A 20971-nucleotide genomic window follows, 5' to 3' on the forward strand; every position below is an offset into this window, starting at 1 on the left:
TGCTGAGGGAAATAAGGGTGGAAATTGTGGAGGTACTGGCCATAATCTTCCAAACATCCTTAGACATGGGGGTGGTGCCAGAGGACTGGAGAATTGCAAATTTTACACCCTTGTGTAAGGATAAACCCGGTAACTACAGGCCAGTCAGTTTAACCTCTGTAGTGGGGAATCTTTTAGAAACGATAATCCGGGAAAAAATTAATAGTCACTTGGACAAGTGTGGATTAATTAAGGAAAGCCAGCACGGATTTGTTAAAAGCAAATCGTGTTTAACTAACTAGATTGAGTTTTTTGATGAGGCAACCGAGATGGTCGATGTGTATCTGGACTTCCAAAAGGCGTTTGATAAAGTGCCGCATAATAGGATTGACATCAAAGTTGAAGCCCATGGAATAAAAGGGGCAGTGGCAGCATGGATACGAAATTGGCTAAGTAACAGGAAACAGAGAGTAGAGGTGAACGGTTGTTTTTTGGACTGGAGGAAGGTATATGGTGGTGGTCCCCGGGGTCGGTACTAAGACCACTGCTTTTCTTGATAGATATTAATGACTTGGACTTGGGTGTACAAGGCACAATTTCCAATTGTAGATGACACAAAACCTGGAAGGGTAGTGAACAATGAGGGGGATAGTAATAGACTTCAAGAGAACATAGACAGGCTGGTGGAATGGGCGGACATAGGCAGATGAAATTTAACACAGAAAAATGTAAAGTGATACATTTTGGTAGGAAGAATGAGGAGAGGCAATATAAACTGAAGGTACAATTCTAAAAGGGGTGTAGGAACAGAGATCTGGGGGTATATTTGCACAAACCATTGAAGGTGGCAGGGCAGGTTGAGAAAGCGGTCAAAAAAGCATACGGGATCCTGGGCTTTATAAATAGAGGCATAGAGTACAAAAGCAAGGGGGTTATGATGAACCTTTATAAAACACTGGTTCGGCCACAACTGGAGTATTGTGTCCAGTTCTGGGCACTGCACTTTAGGAAAGATGTGAAGGCCTTGGAGAGGATGCAGAGGAGATTTACTAGAATGATTCCAGGGATGAGGGACTTCAGTTACGTGGGATAGACTAGAGAAGCTGGGGCTGTTCTCCTTGGAACAGAGACGGTTGTGAGGAGATTTTAATAGAGGAATTCAAAACCATGAAGGGTCTAAACAGAGTAGATAGAGAGAAACTGTTCTTGTTGGTGGATGGGTCGAGAACCAGAGGGCGTAGATTTAAGGTGATTGGCAAAAGAACCAAAGGCGACAAGAGGAAAAGCTTTTTTATGCAGCGAGTGGTTATGATCTGGAATGCACTGTCTGAGAGGATGGTGGAGGCAGATTCAATCGTGGCTTTCAAAAGGGAATGGGATAAGTACTTGAAGGGAAAAAATTTGCAGGGCTACGGGGATAGGGCGGGGGAGTGGGACTAGCTGGATTGCTCTTGCATCAAGCTGGCATGGACTCTGGTCTGAATGACCTCCTTCCATGCTGTAACCATTCTATGGTTCTACTTGTGCACCTGATGTGCTGTGTATCAAGTTATTCAATCTGAAGTGATGTATAGCTTGAGTTACAATAGAAATGACCTGATGATTGTTTTGTTAACATAAGTAAAAACAAACTGTTCTGCTGATTAAAACATACACAGTGTAGAAGATATTTCTCATAAATTTAACATCCGTCCTTTTGAAATTGGATTTTGAAAATTTTGTGTCACTTTACTCTAATATATTGGTGGTGATACCATCAAATAAATTTACTTGATAAACTCCATATTTTTTAGCTAAACACAAAATCTTGGCTTAACTCTCAAGCTGTAACCAATAATTTGTTTTAATGCATCAGATCTGTGTTATTTCACTGGACTCTATAAAGTCAGATCAGAAAATAGGTCAAAAATTTCACGTGCCTATTTTGACATGACCAGGTGAAACACTGAAGTTTTTACTTCCAATTGGCTGACAAAACTGCCTTTTAAACTGCTTTCCAGCCCAGCAGGGAACAAATTCTAATATTGTTTCCTGGCCTAAGTTGGATTGTGTGTCAGAGATGCAGGTATGGGGAAGATGGGTACATTGTGTTCAATAATAAAATATAGATAGATATTAGTTAAAATGGAGAAAAGGGAAGGAAAATCAGAGGAATTAGGCAGAAATGGTTTTATAACCTAATTTAAAAAAATCCTAAATAAAGCTGTAAAAATAAAAACTGTAAATGTTGAGAATCTGATATTTTAAATAGAAATGTTGGGAATACACAATGGGTCAGACGGCATCTGAAACAGAAAACTTAAGTTAACATTTTGAGTGGGTGCCTGAAGTGTCAGTTTGGCCCAGTTGGCTACACTTTTGCCTCTGAGCTCGAAGATTGTCAGTGAAGCCCCACTCCAGGGATTTAGCACATAATCTCAACTAATACTTCAGAGCAGTGCTGCGTTATGAAGATGCTGTTCTTCAGATGAAAAATTAAACCAATGTCTGTCTGTTTTAATGGTTCAGGTGGATCCCATTGCATTACACAGAAGTACAGGAAATTCTCCTGGTGTTCTGGCCATGTTCCTCCCCAAGCCTACATCATTAAAATCAGATTAACTCATTTACTGTTTGTGCGTTCTTGCTATGGACAAATTGGCAGCCTACCTAACAACGGTAACTGCACTTCAGAAGCAATTTGGGATGTCCTGAGGGCATGACAAGGAGCTAATAAATGTAAGTTCTTTATTCCTTATCTTCATCTGAAATAGTGTGGAGGGATTTTTAGAAGGAGCCAAGGTCAGCTTCGATGCAGAGGTTGCTGGAATTGCTGCTACTCATTGCCTTTTTTTAAAAAAAGGGAAGAGGTGTAAGGGCTGCATACTCCACGAGACTTGTGAATTGAAGCCAATCCTTGGCTATCTCTTAAAAATACTCTACACACCAGTTCTGATGATGGGGTGGGCCCGAAATGTTAACAAACTTTTATTTCAGTTGCTGACTGGCCAGCTGTATATTCTATAAGAAACCTGACAAGATTATTGATCAATGGTACCAGACAGATCCTTAACCCTTTCACCATAACTGCTTGTCAAGGAACCATCTGGGGTTCTGCACCCAGTCTATGCCAAAGAGTGAATGACAGCTAAATTTGGCTCGCCAAACTGTCTTACATCAACCAGTTCAGAATATACCAGCATTTACACGACCAATCTCCCACCAGGATCCACACAAACTACTCAGTAAATGAATTAACCCTTTCTTGTCAGTTATCAAAGAAGTCAGATAACAAAGTCACAAACTAACAATAGTTTATGAACTTTAAAATCATAGTTAGCAGCACTTAAACATAGAGGGATGCAAATAATTAGTAGATGCGGTTAATTGATGAAATAAATAAGAGGTTACAAAGGCAGTTAGTTATGTCACAATAATTCAGTGTTAACTGCTTGCTGAATATAAATTTACAGTTGATCAATTTAGATCAATCTCAGACACTGATGAGCTCAATTTAGGATTAAACTCCTGACAAGTTAATAGCATTAGAGAGACAGTCTATCTAATATGTTAATGTCTACATGCTTATAGTTAGCAATGTTTCCAGATGTTATACAACCCTATACTTACGAGCTGGCATGGATGAACTGCCTTCCTTTGGGAGGATGGTGTTAGTCTTCTGAGACATCAGAGTGATGAGCCTCTGTCTGGAGAGATGTGATCCGTTTCTCCTTCGATCCTCTGCTCCTGGGTAAATTCACCTTCTGTGCTAGTAGCTGAATTTGGAATAGCTAGCTTAAATCTCACCTCCCTTGATCTCAGGGAAACTTGCATATCTGAGAGAGACACACTTGTATCTGGCTGGTATAGCTGTACAATCCTAACTTCAATAACCTCTGTTGAAGGTGCACTTTTTAATTTTAACAGAGACACTCTTCTACCATATACTAGACAAAGAACTGGTACACCATCGACAATGACTACTACAAGAAGCAGAACTAATCCAAGGATGGAGGAGTGAAAACTGAAGACTTTAGAGTCAAAAGCACCATCTTATATATCTTTAATTTCAAAAGAAACCTTTTCAATTCTGTTGACCAACCTGAGCGACATTAGAAGGGCTAAACTCTTCTAACACATGCCAATTACCTCATAGCTCTGTTGGTACCCCTGATGCCTTCCAAACCAATGAAGCACTGGCACCTGGACATGCCAAGCTGCTCATTTTACTCCCTAGGTTCTCAGGCCTTTGCTAATAAAAGGAGTTCACACCGATCCAGATAAGACAGGACATCTTTATGTCCCCCTTAACAAGCCATCTACGAGCCTGTGGTCTTGATGGCTTAGTTACTATCCTATGTAAGGAATGTGTTGTTTGTATAACTCTTCATGGTTTAATTGTTATTAGCTCTTTCCTTTTCCAGCATTCAGTTTGTCTACTAACTCCATTCAGAGGACACATTTAAAGCAATTCTTAGGGCATTTCTCCTACAATTCCCAGCATTTTCTGCTTTATTTCTAAATATAAAGTTTGTTTAAATGCTTAAATTTAAAAATTGTCTGTTAATTTCCAGACCTAGGAACCATCTGGCCAATATCTTCATGATTGGTCCATGCTTATTATGTTAGGAGCTGAATGGCCTACTCCTGTTATGTCCTCAAACATGCAACTGGCTGAAGCTATTTTTCAACAGGATTTATTCTCACTGACATAACGTTAAAATACAAGAATCTCTTTAGTTGCTGCACAATTCTCTGTGGCAGTTAGAGGAAAAGGGAAGAGGGAGAGACTTGAGGAGAGAAAGGGAGAGCAAGTACATGAGAAATGTACGGAGAGAATGGGAGACATGGAGTAGACAAAGTGGAGCAAATAGAGATTCCTGTGTTTTATTTTGTGATGTCAGATAGTTAGGGTAAATCCAATTTTAAAAATAGCTTCTCAGATGTTTAAAAAGAGGGAACATAGGAACAGGTGTAGGCCATTCAGTCCCTCGAGCCTGTTCTGCTATTCAGAGAGATCTGTATCCTAACTCCATTTACCTGCCTTGGCTCCATATCCCATAATACCCTTGGCTAGCAAAAATCTTAGCGATCTCAGATTAAAATTATTAATTGAGCTAGCATCTAGTGCTTTTTGTGAGAGAGTTCCACGCTTCTACCACCCTTTGCATGAAGAAGTGCTTCCTAACTTCCCTCCTGAATGGCTTGGCTCTGATTTTAAGATTTTATCCCTTTGTCCTAGACTCCCCCACCAGCAGAAAACGTTTCTATCTACTGTGTCAATTCCTTTCAAAATCTTAAAAACCTCAAATCAAATCACCCCTTTAACTGTCTATATTCAAGGGAATACAAGCCTAGTTTATGTAATCTCTTCTCGTAATTTAACTCTTGGTGCCTTGGAGACAGTCTGGTGAATCTGTGTTCCAATTTTTCCAAGGCCAATATATCCTTTCTATCTGTACACGTTACTCCAGATGTGGTCTAACCAGGGCTTTGTATAGCTGTAGCAAAACTTCCTCCTCTTCATATTCTAGCCCTCTAGATATGAAAGCTAACATGCCTTTTTGATTATTTTTTGTACCTAACCATTACATTTTAGTGACCTGTGTACATGGACCCCTAAATCTCTTTGGACCTCCATTGTTCCTAGCTTCTCACCATTTAAAAAATACTTGGATTTATCCTTTTTTAGTCCAAAATGGATAACCTCACACTTACCTGCGTTGAAATCCATTTGCTACAGTTTTGGCCAATGTCCCTTTATAATTTTATGCTCCCATCTACACGACTTACTATGCCACCAATCTTTGTGTCATGGGCAAACTTGGATATATAGCTCGCTATAGGAAGACTGAGAAATAGATACAGAAAGGAGAATGACAAAGTGTGGGAGAGGTAGACATAGAAGGAGGAAAGAAACTGAAAGAGCAAAATGGAAAGAATGAAGAGTGGGAGACCAGCAGAAAGAGTTACAGTAAAGAAACATTTTTAAAATTCCAGCATAGTCATGGAAGATCTACATCTTGGTAGTATCAGTGTATCTTCATCACATAGCATGAACAAACATTGTAAATTTGTTGCTCACGATACCATCTCCTTGATTATTGAGGGAGAACTTTGGTGAACATCTCTGTTTTGTCTTGCAGGCATGGTACTGATCTCCATGTGGCTTGTCACTTCTGCCCCTACCCCTCTCATTATGACCTTTCCATCTTTTGGCCTATTACACTGTTCCAACCAATCTTGACACAAACTTGAGTACTTCATTTTCCTTTTGGTTACTCTGTTTTAAACATTGATTTGACACCTTAATTGTCACCCGCTTAATGTCCCATTAACATTCTACATTGTCTGTCTTTTTTGGAATAATTTAACTCATTTTTTGTCTTCCTAATGCATTTTCACAGTTTGAATGAGGTGAACTTTGCATATCATTCCATACTTTTCATCTATTTCCAGCTTTTTACAAAAATCCATTTAAGGGTATTCTATTAAATGTTTCTTTCTGCTAATATTCAGTATATTTGATCCTTGACCTTTACCAGTTGTCCTTCCCTCCCCTCACATCTTTGTTCTTGTCAATCCTATAAAGGAGCTTGACTGCCTTCCATCCTTCACTTCTGACAAAGTAACTTTATTTGTAACATCATCCTTTCTTTTCTTTTCTCCTTTTCAGATGCTGACAGATCTGCTTTGTTTTTCCTGCATTTCGTGGTTATCATGTTTGTCAATATTTGTCCACAAAATTTGGACCACAGGTGGCTGGGTGAAAATAGGCAAGAGCAAGACTGTGGGTAAGGGTTTAAGAGGTGGTAATCATCCACTTATCAAGATGAGCTCAGTTGGTAGCACTCTCGCCTCTGAGTCGGAAGGTATTTGTTCAAGTCCCACTCCAAAGACATAATCTAGGCTGACATTTCAGTACAGTACTGATGGAGTGTTGCACTGTTGGAGATGCAGTCGTTTGGATGAGACGTTAAACCGAGGCCCCGTTTGCCCCCTCAGGTGGGTGTAAAGATCCATAGCATTACTTGAAGAGAAGCAGGGGAGTTCACCCCAGTGTTCTGGCCAATATTTATCCCTCAGCCGCCATCACTGAAACAGATGATCTGGTTGTTACCTCATTGCTGTCTGTGTTACCTTGCTGTGTGCAAATTGGCTACTGGGTTCCCTACATTACAACAGTGACTACTCTTCAAAAAGTACTTCATTGGCTTTAATGTACTTTGGGACACCATGAGGTTATGAAAGGTGCTATATAAATGAGAGTTCTTTCTTCTCTTTCCAATCCCACTCCAAAGTGCTTCTCTCTTTTTCCACCCGCCCCCCGCCCCCCCCCACAAAAGCACCTCTTCTAGCCTTTCCCATTTTTGTTCCTCCCTCTTTCCCTCAGACCATTGCTGGTCATTTCCTTCCTGACCATAAACCCCAAAGTGTCCCTCCTGCCTTCTGCTATCTCCTTCCACCCTCTCCAAATTGCCAGTCCTAACTTCTCCTCTCCCGTCTCCTCCTTTCCTACCAAATGCTACTTTGCTTTTGTCCTTTTCCCCCCTCTTCAACTGCCCCATGTGTCTCTCCGCTTCTGCCCTCTTCACACTCTGTTTCTACTCTCGTCTCCCCCTAGCAGTGTTGCTGCTACATAAATGGAATCACAGAATGGTTACAGCACGGAAGGAGGCCATTCTGTCCGTCGAGTCCGTGCTGGCTCTCTGCAAGAGCAATCCAGCTAGTTCCACTCATGCGCCCTATCCCCCTAGCCCTGCAAATTTTTCCCCTTCAAGTCCCTTTTGAAAGCCAGGATTGAATCTGCCTCCACCCCCCCGCGCCCCCTCCCCCCCCCACCCCTCAGGCAGTGCATTGCAGATCATAACCACTCGCTGTGTTAAAATTTTCCTCATGTCGTCTTTGGTTCTTTTGCCAATCACCTTAAATCTATGTCCTCTAGTTCTTGACCCTTCTGCCATTGGGAACAGTTTCTCTCTATCTACTCTGTCTAGACCCTTTATGATTTTGAATGCCTCTACCAAATCTCCTCTCAACCTCTGCTGTAAGGAGAACAACCCCAGCTTCTCCAGTCTAACCATGTAACTGAAGTCCCTCATCCCTGGAATCATTCTAGTAAATCTTTTCTGCACCCTCTCTAAGGCCTTCACATCCTTCCTAAAGTGCGGTGCCTAGAACTGGACACAATACTCCAGTTATGGCCAAACCAGTGTTTAATAAAGGTTCATCTTGCTGTCACTGTAAATGATTCTGGCTGTTGCGTACTGGAATTCCTGAAATGTGTACGAGAACTTTCTTGATCAGTGTGTTTCCAGCCCAATGTGGAAGGAAGCAGTGTTTGATTTAGTTCTGGGGAATGAAGTGGAGCATGTTTCAGTGGGGAAGCATTTTGGCGACAGTGATCATAATATCATTACGTTTAGAATAGTTATGCAAAAGGACAAGGAACAATCAAGTGTAAAAATACTTAACTGGAGGAGGGTTAATTTCAGTGAGCTGAAAAGGGATCTGGCCGAGATGGATTGGAATCAAAATTTAGTAGGCGAAATAGTAATTGAACAATGGGAGACCTTCAAAGAGGAGATGGTTTGGGTGGAGAGTAGACACATTCCCATGAGGAGGAAAGGAAGGACATCCAAAGCTAGAGCTCCCTGGATGACTAAAGATATAGAAATTAAAATGAAACACAAAAAGGAGGCTTATGACAAATGTATGGTTCATAATACAGTAGAGAACCAGGCTGAATACAGAAAGTACAGAGGAGATCTAAACAAGGGAATAACAGGGGCAAAGAAGAGAGTATGGGAATAGATTAATGGCTAACATAAAAAGGAACCCAAAAGTCTTTTATAAACATATAAATAATAAAAGGGTAGCCAAAGGAAGCGTGGGACCGATTAGGGACAAAAGAGGGGATCATCTTGTGGAGATAGAGGGCATGGCCGAGGCACTAAATGAATACTTCGCATCCGTCTTCACTAGAGATGATGATGCTGCCATTGTAGCAGTATAAGGAGGAGGTAGTAGCGATATTGGAAAGGATAAAAATAGATAAAGAGGAGGTACTTAAAAGATTGGCAGTACTCAAAGTAGAAAAGTCACCCGATCCAGATGGGATGCAACTAGGTTACTGATGGAAATTGCGGAGGCTCTGGCCACAATCTTCCACTCCTCCTTAGATATGGCGGTGATGCCAGAGGACTGGAGGACTGGAGGATTGCAAATGTTATACCCTTGTTCAAAAAAGGGGATACGGATAAACCTGGCAACTACAGGCCAGTCAGCCTAATATTGGTTGTGGGGAAACATTTAGAGACAATAATCTGAGACAAAATTAATTGGCACTTGGAAAAATATGGGCTAATAAATGAAAGTCAGCATGGATTTATTAAAGGAAAATTGTGCTTGACTAACTTGATTTTTTTTGATGAGGTAATGAAAAGGGTTGATGGAGGTAGTGCGTATATGGACTTTCAAAAGGCATTTGATAAAGCACCACATAATAGACTTTTAAGCAGAATTAAAGCCGGTGGGATTATAGGGCCAGTGGCAGCGTGGATACGAAATTGAAGGAGTAGATGCTGAGAGGATGTTTCTCCTTGTGGGAAGAGACCAGAACTAGGGGCCACAGTTTAAAAATAAGGGGTCTCCCATTTGAGACAGAGATGAGGAGAAATTTTTTCTCTTAAGGGTCGTGAGTCTGTGGAACTCCCTTCCCCAGAGAGACAGGGTCATTGAATATTTTTAAGGCTGAGTTAGATAGATTCCTGATTAACAAGGGTGTTTAAGGTTATAGTAAGTAGACGGGAAGGTAGGGTTGAGGTCACAATCAGATCAGCCATGATCTTATCAAATGGCAGAGCAGGCTTGAGGGGCCTAATGGCCTACTCCTGTACTTAACTCGTATGTTCATATGTGTGTATGTAGGACATAGAAAGACTGATGAAATGGGCAGACACATGGCAGATGAAATTTAACTAGAAGTGAGCCAATTTTGAGATTTGAGAAGGGATCTTGCATGGGTTGACTGGAAACAAAGATTGGCCAAGAAAACAGTAAATGAGAAATGGCAGGCCTTCAAGGCAGCTCGGATACCAACCAAGCATATTCCCGTAAGGAGGAAAGATGGGTCATCCAAAGCTAGAGCACCCTGGATGACAAAGGAAATGGAGGTTAAAATAAAAGGAGGGTCATGACAAATGTTAGGTATAGAATACAATAGAAAGCCAGACAAAATACAGGGGGAAATTGAAAAAGGATATATGAAGGGCAACGAAAGAATATGAGAAAAGGTTAGTAGGTAACATAAAAGGGAACCCAAAAATCTTTTACAAACATGTAAAAGGCTAGTTAAATGGAGGGTAGGGCTGATTAGGGACAAAGAAGGAAATCTTGTGGAGGCAAAGGGTGTGACTGAGGTACTGAATGAGTACTTTGCATCTGTCTTCACAAAAGAAGAGGATGAAGTTAATGTTACAGTAGAGGAAGGGGGAGTAGAGATATTGGATAGGATAAAAATAGATAGGAAGGGGTGCTAAATAGGTTGATATCACTCAAAGTTAACATGTCACTTGGTCCAGATGGGATGCATCCGAGGTTGCTGAGGGAAGCAAGGGTGGAGATAGCAGAAGCTCTGACCGCAATCTTTCAATCCTCCTTGGATATGGGAGTGGTGCCAGAGGACTGGAGGACTGCAAATATTACACCCCTATTCAAAAAAGGGAAGAGGGATAAACCTGGTAACTAAAGGCCAATCAGTCCAACGTCAGTGGTGGGGAAACTACTAGAGACCATTGTCGAGGACAAAATTAATTGTCACTTGGTCAAGCATGGGTTATTAGGGACAGCCAGCACAGATTTGTTAAAGGCAAATCGTATCTGAATAACCTGATTGAGTTCTTTGAAGTATCAGGGAGGGTTGATGAAGGTAGTGCAGTAGATGTAGTATATATGGACTTTAAAAAGGCATTTGATAAAGTACCACATAACAGACTTATTCGGAAAATAGAAGCACACGGGATTAAAGGTACAATGATAACCTGGATTCGCAATTGGCTAAAGGATAGGAGGCAGAGAGTAGTGGTGAATGGATGTTTTTCTCACTGGAGAGAAGTATGCAGTGGGGTCACTCAGGGATCGGTATTAGGACCATTGCTTTTCTTGTTATATATAAATGACCTGGACTTGCGTATAGGGAATACAATTTTGAAGATTGTGGATGATACAAAATTTGACACTGTAGTAAATAGTGAGCAGGATAGTAGTGGACTTCAGGAGGACATAGACAGACTGGTGAAATGTGCAGACACGTGGCAGATGCAATTTAATTCGGACAAGTGTGAAGTGATGCACTTTGGGAGGAATAACATGGAGAGACAGTATAATCTAAATGGTACTATTTTGAGGGGGGTGCAAGAGCAGAGGGACCTGGGAGTGCATATTCACAAATCTTTGACAGGTTGATAAGGTGATTAGGGAAGCATATGGGATCCTTGGCTTTGTAAATAGGAACATTGAATACAAAAACAAGGAAGTCATGCTAAATCTTTACAAATCACTGGTTAGGGCTCAGCTGGAGTATTGTGTTTTTATTCGTTCATGGGATGTGGGCGTCGCTGGCGAGGCCGGCATTTATTGCCCATCCCTAATTGCCCTTGAGAAGGTGGTGGTGAGCCGCCTTCTTGAACTGCTGCAGTCTGTGTAGTGAAAGTTCTCCCACAATTCTGGGTACCACACTTTAGGAAAGATGTCAAAGTCTTGGAGAGGATACAGAGGAGGTTTACCAGGGTGATACAAGGGATGAGGAACTTCAGTTATGTGGAGAGATTGGAGAAGCTGGGATTATTCTCCTTGGAGCAGAGAAGGTTAAGTGGAGACCTAATAGAGATATTCAAAATAATGAGGGGTTTGATAGAGCAAATAGGGAGAAACTGTTTCCACTGGCAAGTGGGTCAGTAACCAGAGGTCATAGATTTAAAATAATTGGCAAAAGAATGAGAGAAAATTAGGAGAAATTTTTTCTCACAGGGTTGTTAAGTTCTGGAATGCACTACCTGAAAGGGTGGAGGAAGTAGACTCCATAGGAACTTTCAATAGACAATTGGACGTGTGCTTGAAGAGGACTAATTTGGAGGGTTATGAGGGGAAAGCTGGGGTGTGGGACTAAATTGGACAGCTCTTTCAAAGAACCGGCACCGGCACGATGGGCCGAATGGCCTCCTGTGCTGTAAGATTCAAAGATTTTATAAGTGTGAATTGATACATTTTGGTTGGAAGAATGACGAGGCAATATCAACTAAATGGTACAATTTGAAAGTGGGTGCAGGAACAGAGAGATCTGGGGGTGCACATACACAAATCTTTGAAGGTGGCAGAGCAAGTTGAGAAGGCTGTTAAAAAAGCATATCGGATCCTGGGCTTAATATAGGCATGGAGTACAAAAGCTCGGAAGTTTTAGGAAGGATGTTGAGGCCTTGGAGAGGTTGCAGAAGAGATTTACTAGAATGGTACCAGGGATGAGGGACTTCAGTTATGTGGAGACCGGAGAAGCTGGGGTTGTTTTCCTTAGATCAGAGAAGGTTAAGAGGAGATTTGATAGAGGTGTTCAAAATCATGAACGGCTTTAACAGAGTAAATAAGGAGAAACTGTTTCCAGTGGCAGAAGGGTCGGTAACCAGAGGGCACAGATTTAAGGCAATTGGCAAAAGAACCAAAAAAATTTTAAGCAACGAGTTGTTATGATCTGGAATGCATTGCCTGAAAGGGTGGTGGAGCAGATTCAATAGTAACTTTCAAAAGGGAATTAGATCAATACCTGAAGCAAAAATATTTTCAGGGCTATGGGGAAAGAGCAGGGGTGTGGGACTAATTGACTAACTCTATCAAAGAGCCGGCACAGGCAGGCTGGACCTAATGGTGGCCTCCTGTGCTGTATCATTCCATGATTCTATCAGATATGGATGTAGGAACAGGAGTAGGCCATTCAGCCCCTCGTGCCTGCTCTGCCATTTGATAAGATCATGGCTGATCTGTGATCTAACTCCATATACCTGCCTTTGGCCCATATCCCTTAATACCTTTGGTTGCCAAAAAGCTATCTATCTCAGATTTAAATTTAGCAATTGAGCTAGTATCAATTGCCATTTGCGGAAGAGAGTTCCAAACTTCTACCACCCTTTGTGTGTAGAAATGTTTTCTAATCTCGCTCCTGAAAGGTCTGGCTCTAATTTTTAGACTGTGCCCCCTACTCCTAAAATCCCCAACCAGCGGAAATAGTTTCTCTCTATCCACCCTGTCTGTTCCCCTTAATATCCTATAAACTTCGATCAGATCACCCCTTAACCTTCGGAACTCTAGAGAATACAATCTCTCCTCGTAACTTAACCCTTGAAGTCCGGGTTTCATTCTAGTAAACCTACGCTGCACTCCCTCCAAGGCCAATATGTCCTTCCGAAGGTGCGGTGCCCAGAACTGCTCACAGTACTCCAGATGCGGTCTAACCAGGGTTTTGTATAACTGCAGCATAACTTCTGCCCCCTTGTACTCCAGTCCTCTAGATATAAAGGCCAGCATTCCATTTGCCTTCTTGATTATTTTCTGCATCTGTTTATGACACTTCAATGATCTATGTACCTGAACCCCTAGGTCCCTTTGGACATCCACTGTTTTTAACTTTTTACCATTTAGAAAGTACCCTGTTCTATCCTTTTTTGATCCAAAGTGGATGACCTCACATTTGTCTACATTGAATTCCATTTGCCACAGTTTTGCCCATTCACCTAATCTATCAATATTGCTTTGTAATTTTATGTTTTCATCTACAGTGCTCACAATGCCACCAATCTTTGTGTCATCGGCAAACTTAGGTATGAGACTTTCTATGCCTTCATCTAAGTCGTTCATAAATATTGTGAATAATTGAGGCCCCAAGACAGATCCCTGTGGGACTCCACCAGTCACATGCTGCCACTATGAGTACCTACCCATAATCCCTACTCTCTGTCGCCTTTCACTCAGCCAACTTCCTAACCAAGTTGGTATGTATACACTCCCAGCACTTCTCTCATAAAATAATCGAGGCCATGCTGGGGTGTGGTTCCATGGGCTCCCTCTGGTAGTCTGCTTAAAGGACATTATTCTGATAACATTGACAGACAATTTGATTGTTCGGCTGTGGGAGGCAGAGAGTGGGAGGGGTGTGCTCTTCCAGTGGAGGACACAGGATAATGATCAGGCGTGGAAATCCTCACTGATTTATTTACTTAATCTTTGTTCAACTCCCTTCCTGACCTGAAGCACTGATGACAATTGCCCCTTCCACTGCCCTGGCTGACATCAGCTTGGGGCCTTCCTGATATATATGGCTCAGCTACTCACTGAGCAATTGGAAAAAGACAACCCTGAATGTACCTATTCCTTTACTAAGTTAGTAGAAGTGAATGCAAAGAGTGCAGACAGAAAATCCATGTGTGATTTTTGGTTAGCATTCACCTAATTAAAAATATTTATTTCAGTTAATGTAATAACAGGACTGCATTCTAAATTTTTAAAGATTTATTTTGGAAAACGTCAATAGTAATCTGAGTGGCTCACTATTTCAGTGGTTTGGGTGGGTGTATCTGTGTGTGGGGGGAGGGGGAGGTCCAAATCCAAGTTAATGAATTTCATGCAGTCTCAAACATTGAAATTATGAGCTCGACCCCTAACTCCTGAAAGCTCAATGAAACGTGACATGAGATTTTTAACTGGGGATGATAATTTTCCTTCATTTATTTGTAGGCTTTAACAACAGGGTATCGAGACTTGAATCAGCTCAGCAGCTTCCGCCAGCTACTGCGGCTGTCACATAATGCTCTAATATTTCAAAGAAAATTTCATTATCCGAGATAATAGAACTGGAAAGGTCACCACCATCATAAATTACTTTTTAATGCTAAATTACTTTGAAGTGATACAATGACATTTTTATATTGCTGGGTTTCACAGTGGGTTCAGTTCAAATCCAGCCTAGACAGATGAAAGTCATCTGTCTTTCTGGGTGTCCTTTTTAAAATGTTTTGTCCAGTCTCAATTGAAGCCAAAACTGCTAAAAATTCAGCACTACTTAGCATTAACTTGGAGGTGTTGGAAATAGGAAAAGTTTACAGTAGTGCAATTGGAGTTTGTTGAGTCAACCTGGTTGGGTTCTTGCAATGAGGTACTGTGCCTCAATTCCCAATACAGTGGATCATCATTGCTTTTCAACTGTAGTTAGACTACTTTAAAAAGTTGACCTTATGTGTCACAGCTTGGTGGGGGGGGGGGGGAGAACCCTTTTATCGCCAGTCAAAGGATAAGGATGCTAAATGTTTTATTCTGGGTTTTCAGACTATGATCTATATTTCAAAAAGTTTCCTTTGTTTCTTCCAGATTGGCATTATTGCTTACTGCTCCAGGAAAAAGTAACATTGTCCTCATTAGTGTTAAATTTTGTATCATGTTACAGCAGCATATTTATGTTTAGAGATTTGTTTGCAAGGCGTTTGATGGATTAATATCTGACATAAATGGATTAATATTTGCATACCTTTTAACATACATGTGTGTGGATATCCTGATTGGCAGGGCAGAACTTTTGCCTGATGCCTTGACTCCATCATGGCTCCATCCCAAATCCTGGGGACAGAGTCTTTATTATATTAGGGGCAAGTGCCCATGCCAGTAGCAGCACTACAGGGCTGCTCACCCTTCTTGCCAATTAGAATGGCACCCTGCTGCTCTGAAGGGGAGTGCATCAAAGTCTCACATGCAGAAAATGGTTGAATTTGTTTTTGGTGGTGCCTATTGAGGGAAGAATGTTGGCTAGGATACCAGGAGAACTCCCTGCTCTTTTTCAAATGGCGCAGTGGGATCCTTTGTTTGTCTGAGCAGGCATAAGGGGACCTCAGTTTAAGGTCGCACCTCCAGTGATGCAAAAATCTCTCGGTACTGCGTTGAAGTGTCAGCCTCAGTCATGTTCCCAAGTCCATAGTGGAGTTTGAACCCACAACCTTCTGACTCCAAGGTGAGGGTACTACTAACTGTGCCAAGCTGACTTTTGACTTAGTTGGTGCAACTTAAAACTTTACCAATTCAAATCACAAAAGTTGGATTTTTTTTCTTACAAAAGATGTTTATTCAGAGAATATTGTACATTAAGAAATGTTTCCATGGTTTGTTTAGTTACCTCGACTGTTAATTGCATTCTGTTTTTGCGCTATGCTTGACTTAGAGGTGCTTGATGCTGATTCTGGGTGTAAAAAGTAGCAAAATATGTTGTACACTATAACCTTAGGATACTTTTAAAATAAAAATTTTTTGTTGTTGACTTGGTGTCAAAAGTATTCATCGAGCACCTCTAACAGAATGCAATTAACAATTGGCAATTGTAAACAACCCACAGGAACATTGATACTTCATTTTACCTCCTGATGCTGCTCCCTCGATGTTTGGCCCAGAATCGGACAGCAATTATTGTTCAATTCCTGCTTGGTGAAGCCCGCATGAATCCCACGATTTCCGGGAAAATCCGGGAATACCCCCAAACTGTACTCGGGATGTGGGGATGGAGGAAGAAGCAGCAGCTCACATTTAAATTTTCTGTGTCTGAACTGAAGGGGTGGCCACCAGGGTCCGCCCCAATTGCCGATCCCTCTGTCGAGCCTGTGCCTGAATTCTGCCATAGGAATAATGAATTTCTGGGCTACAATGTGTTAGTGGGTGCTTCAATGAAGTTGGGCTTAAGGTGCCTTGTTGGGGTAATATAGAAGAAACAGTATCCTTTATGTTGTGCTATACTTGACCTAGAAGTGTTTGTATTTTACACCCAGAAGCAACAACAGACACAGTCGTCCTTTACTTTTTTGAGCACATAATTCACTAAAACAGTTTTTCTATTTTAAAATTATCCTCCTATGGGTACAGTATACAACACATTCCAATTCAAAAATACATAAAGCATTGCAATTTACACCATGTAAACCTATGTACTGCACATCATTACTGTATATATGTGATCAATGTATAAAGTTCACCTGCATCTTGCAAATCTCAATTACATGAATAATATGTCAATGTGACAAATAATCTATATTGGATGGTGTTTGTTACAGTGTACAAGGAAGAATCTAATAGGTTTTGAGAGGATAAGTAGTGAAAGATTATTTCCACTTGTTGGCAAATTGGTAACAAGGGGCATAGACTCAGGAATATCACTGGAAGAACCAGCAGTTAGAAGAATTTTTTTGAGACTTTTTAAAAAATTCGTTCACGGGATGTGGGCGTCGCTGGCGAGGCCAGCATTTATTGCCCATCCCTAATTGCCCTCGAGAAGGTGGTGGTGAGCCGCCTTCTTGAACCGCTGCAGTCCGTGTGGTGACGGTTCTCCCACAGTGCTGTTAGGAAGGGAGTTCCAGGATTTTGACCCAGCGACAATGAAGGAACGGCAATATATTTCCAAGTCGGGATGGTGTGTGACTTGGAGGGGAACGTGCAGGTGGCGGTGTTCCCATGTGCCTGCTGCTCTTGTCCTTCTAGGTGGTAGAGGTCGCGGGTTTGGGAGGTGCTGTCGAAGAAGCCTTGGCGAGTTGCTGCAGTGCATCCTGTGGATGGTACACACTGCAGCCACAGTGCGCCAGTGGTGAAGGGAGTGAATGTTTAGGGTGGTGGATGGGGTGCCAATCAAGCGGGCTGCTTTATCTTGGATGGTGTCGAGCTTCTTGAGTGTTGTTGGAGCTGCACTCATCCAGGCAAGTGGAGAGTATTCCATCACACTCCTGACTTGTGCCTTGTAGATGGTGGAAAGGCTTTGGGGAGTCAGGAGGTGCGTCACTCGCCGCAGAATACCCAGCCTCTGACCTGCTCTCGTAGCCACAGTATTTATATGGCTGGTCCAGTTAAGTTTCTGGTCAATGGTGACCCCCAGGATGTTGATGGTGGGGGATTCGGCAATGGTAATGCCATTGAATGTCAAGGGGAGGTGGTTAGACTCTCTCTTGTTGGAGATGGTCATTGCCTGGCACTTATCTGGCGCGAATGTTACTTGCCACCTATGAGCCTGGATGTTGTCCAGGTCTTGCTGCATGCGGGCTCGGACTGCTTCATTATTTGAGGGGTTGCGAATGGAACTGAACACTGTGCAGTCATCAGCGAACATCCCCATTTCTGACCTTATGATGGAGGGAAGGTCATTGATGAAGCAGCTGAAGATGGTTGGGCCTAGGACACTGCCCTGAGGAACTCCTGCAGCAATGTCCTGGGGCTGAGATGATTGGCCTCCAACAACCACTGCCATCTTCCTTTGTGCTAGGTATGACTCCAGCCACTGGAGAGTTTTCCCCCTGATTCCCATTGACTTCAATTTTACTAGGGCTCCTTGGTGCCACACTCGGTCAAATGCTGCCTTGATGTCAAGGGCAGTCACTCTCACCTCACCTCTGGAATTCAGCTCTTTTGTCCATGTTTGGACCAAGGCTGTAATGAGGTCTGGAGCCAAGTGGTTCTGGTGGAACCCAAACTGAGCATCGGTGAGCAGTTATTGGTGAGTAAGTGCCACTTGATAGCACTGTCGACGACACTTATTAGAACATGGAATGCTTTACTACAAGTGGCTATTGAGTCACCATGTATAGCATCATTTTGGACAAGTATTTGAAAGGGGAGAATGTAAAAGAATACAGAGAATGGGCAAGGAAACTGGGTTAGAGTTGACAGCTGCAGTGGAAAAGGCAGCCCTGGCACAGGGGTATTAGGCCAAATGACTTCCTCCTGTGCTGCAGTTTCTACAATTCTTTTTCAACATTACAGTGTTTTACACCTTCAAACCATTCCAATTTAAAAGCAAACATTGGGCTTTATCCATGTTCAGAGTTGCAGCTGGTGTCAGCACCATTCATGTATGCCGATTAGGATGGTGGCAGATTCTGTGTGCATGGGCCCAGTGTAAGTGGCACCCATTTCAGTGAATCTGATATGGATTTTGCTGAGGGATGGTACTGTATTAACCGCTGATTATAATGGTGGCAAGTGGTGGACATGAATTGATTCCTGGATTTAGAATCCCAGATCTAATTGCGTTCCAGCCATTTCTGTTAAGATCATGTTAAGATGCTGCAAATTAAAAGCCCTCCGAAGAATTCTGTAATATTCCAATTGTCTGTTTCCATGAAATACTTGTATGAAAATGACACTGGCAGCCCATAGGAAGCGTAAAATAAAACGAGAGTCTTGCAGAGAAGTGCTGCTCTAATGTATTACCCTGTCTACTGTGTGTATTGACATGCACACAACATCAAGAAGCATTTCTATTTTCTTAAGTGATTATTCAGTCTGTCAATTTCTATGCCTCTGGGAATTAACCCTTTCTTTGATCTTATCTAGTTCACCCTCATCCATTTTATTTGTTCAGTGTGAATGTTTTTAAGTCGCAGTACTTGAGCTTTCAAAGCATGGGTCCATGGATGTCTGCAATACTTTGTAATACTGATGATGTGGAGATGCCGGTGATGGACTGGAGTGGACAAATGTAAGGAATCTTACAACACCAGGTTATAGTCCAACAGTTTTATTTTAAAATCACAAGCTTTCGGAGATTATCTCCTTCGTCAGGTGAGTGAGTGAAAGGTTCTCAAATCGCATATCTTATATTAGGCTGGGACACGCTCACACCAATCAAAGGTGGTGTTGGTGTTCAGACAGGTTAGCCACGGAAAACAGTACTGAATACGCAATACACAAAGCCAGAGCTTTGTAATCTGACCCATTGTGTATTCAGTACTGTTTTCCGTGGCTAACCTGTCTGAACACCAACGACACCTTTGATTGGTGTGAGCGTGTCCCAGCCGAATATAAGATATGCGATTTGAGAACCTTTCACTCACTCACTCACCTGACGAAGGAGATAATCTCCGAAAGCTTGTGATTTTAAAATAAAACTGTTGGACTATAACCTGGTGTTGTAAGATTCCTTACATTTGTAATACTGAGTTAGTCATTGTTGATGTTAAGCTGTCAAGTACAATAGTTAATTATCTTGGATTTAGGGTATGTATTTTTCAAATTTGTTTCACCTTCATATTCAGGGAGTTCTATAGGTGTATTGTCTTGTTCGTGTGGAACTTTGTTCTGAGTTGCCTTCCTCCAGTTACTTTAGATTCGATCTACTTAAATCTATCTCCACACTTCAGTCAAATTCATAACTGAGCTGGAAAGTATTAAGAGTTGATGAGTTTTACTATCAGGATTTTAAAAAAATGGTTTGTAAGTTAACTTCCCTTTGTCATCTTGAAGTTTACCTGCACCACACATCTCCCTTCAAGTTGGTGCCCTGCTCTCCCCTCCATTATGGGAATTTTAAAAAATAATTTAAATCTTGAGTGACAGTATCATTAGGGTCACAAAAAACAGCAACACATTCACAACTGAGCAGTAACAGGAATCAAAACCCAAGTTTACAAGTAAAGCTAATATTTAACACAAAACAAGAAAAAGTTAATCAATTCTAAATAAAATTCCATGTTTTTACCAATAGACCTACCTCCATGGTCTTCTAAATCCATAGAAAATGTTTTCTCCCTGAGGTCCACCCCTCACTTTACATTCTCAAAGACAGTTTACTGATGTTTTCATTCTTTGCTCCTTCTGGCCACTCTCCACTCCATCCATGCACAACCGAAGTTAATTCTCCCTTCCAGCACATGTCCATGCCTAACTCTCTCTCACTGACCCCAGACTTCCCTGCCAACTGCTTCTCTTACTGTCCTTCCCTACCACTGCTTAAAAACCTGGGTTTCTCTGCCTGCTGCTCTTTTATCACCAACCGATGCCTTTATTTCTGTTTTATGCACCTATAACTCTCATAGCCCACCTCACCTTTAGCCCACCCGACATGGGCCATCCGATCCAAGCATCTTCATAATCTTATTTTGGGACAAAACTTTTTATTTCCTGTAGAGCTGCTGCATTGTTAATTTCTTCTATGTTTTCCAGTTATTCA

General features: G+C 41.8%; 1 protein-coding gene across 4 annotated transcripts in view; it reads left to right on the plus strand.

Moving 5' to 3' along the window:
* Positions 1 to 20971, plus strand: part of b4galt2 (UDP-Gal:betaGlcNAc beta 1,4- galactosyltransferase, polypeptide 2) — a 342550-nt gene that overhangs the window by 15096 nt on the left and 306483 nt on the right. Inside the window, exon 1 of one of the 4 annotated variants that reach the window (XM_067990104.1) lies at positions 6677 to 6752. The exons of the other annotated variants lie outside the window; for them this stretch is intronic. The gene's annotated coding sequence lies outside the window, so the exon portion shown is untranslated. Of the gene's footprint in view, positions 1 to 6676; positions 6753 to 20971 lie in introns of those variants that run through there. 4 annotated transcript variants of the gene reach the window in all.

The sequence above is a fragment of the Heptranchias perlo genome, chromosome 9 (assembly GCF_035084215.1).
Source record: "Heptranchias perlo isolate sHepPer1 chromosome 9, sHepPer1.hap1, whole genome shotgun sequence".
NCBI classification, from domain to species: domain Eukaryota; kingdom Metazoa; phylum Chordata; class Chondrichthyes; order Hexanchiformes; family Hexanchidae; genus Heptranchias; species Heptranchias perlo.